Raw genomic sequence first — 1405 nt, 5'->3', positions numbered from 1 at the left:
CTTGATCATTAAAGTGAACAAAAAGTTGAAATGCATTTCAAGACCACCCTGACTTTCACATTCGACTTTAAGGATAGAATATTTCAAACTCAAGTATTTTTCATCTGCAAGTATTTGTTCAACTTAAATTTTCAAATAAATTTTGTATAGTAGTTGGTTTGGTTTTTTGTTTGCTTTTGTTCATTAGATTTTTATATTCTGGAGTATTATTGAAATTTAAATCTTTTTTAGCTATAATAAATCTAAAACTAATGAATTCACATAGTAATTCAATTGTTTGATTCAACATTTGAATATTATAATTTAAATTAAAAAGATATAAATGTAAATACAGTGAAACCCTTCAATAGCCCTTCCGAGAATTGACGCCGTGCCGCAGGTAGGTATGACAGGAGCTGCGCGGGGTCGAAGGTTGTCACTCAGGCAAGCATTCAGGCATTAACAAACAAAAGCCGAGCGGGCAATAAGGAGTTAATTCCCACCCACCATCAGCCCCAAAATCGGTGTTATAGAAGAGTCTCGCTGTATTTAAATTAAGCCTTTTTAAATCCACATATTCATTAAGTGTGCAAAATGAAAATAGAAAAATATATATTCCACATTCAGCCCTGTCTTTTCAGTGAAATAGCTTGGCTGAGATTTTGTCGACAACATATAAGCGGTTCGATAGCTTACTGGATAGGGTGTGTGATAATCGCAGGCTTAGGTAGTTTAGGTAGAGTTCGAATCCCCAACGAGTGTGATTTTTCAAAGCGTTTGAGCGTGCGATTATGTATGTAAATCACCGTGCGCGTAATTGTATAATTTCAAAAATAAATTAAATACAGTCATAATATATCAAACATTTTTTTCAAATTTATCATTATATTACATTATCTGTTTAAAGCTGCTGTACCGAATAGATTCTGACTAGGACCCGGATAAATTTTTCCAAGCTCCCCGGGCAGGTCCCTGATACGAGATTGTAAGCCAATTATATTCCGATTTGAACAGGATAGAATTTTCAAGTGCCCTGTATAGGTACCAGATCGTCTCCGATATAAAAATGTATGCGGAATAAATCCGAACTAGCACCAGATAAGACGACAATAGAATTTTCAACTGCTCCATATATAGGTGCCGCATAGACCCGGATAGGAAGTTGCATGCTAATAAGTAGATCCCGACTAGAAGCGGATAAGACCCAGATAGAACCCTTTTTAGAGCCTGATACGACCTGGTGGAAATCAAGGTATGAATCCAATTTCTTGTTCCGTTCAGAAACCATATACAATCCTGATTATTCCCTATTGAAAAATTCTTACAGGATTCCTAATTTACCCTGATAGAAACTCATGATCTAATGGGGTCCTATTTGGGTCATAACTATTTTTAAAGCAGGGTACCCCTTTTCCAATTCCTCGGG

At 35.9% G+C, this 1405-nt stretch overlaps 1 protein-coding gene across 1 annotated transcript in view; it reads right to left on the bottom strand.

The window, feature by feature from the left end:
* The window catches only part of LOC117167766 (U3 small nucleolar RNA-associated protein 18 homolog), a 24032-nt gene that overhangs the window by 19664 nt on the left and 2963 nt on the right, over positions 1–1405 (bottom strand). The window lies entirely within an intron of this gene.

The sequence above is a fragment of the Belonocnema kinseyi genome, chromosome 2, assembly GCF_010883055.1.
Source record: "Belonocnema kinseyi isolate 2016_QV_RU_SX_M_011 chromosome 2, B_treatae_v1, whole genome shotgun sequence".
Taxonomy (NCBI): domain Eukaryota; kingdom Metazoa; phylum Arthropoda; class Insecta; order Hymenoptera; family Cynipidae; genus Belonocnema; species Belonocnema kinseyi.
This window is presented reverse-complemented; position numbering and strand designations above follow the sequence as displayed.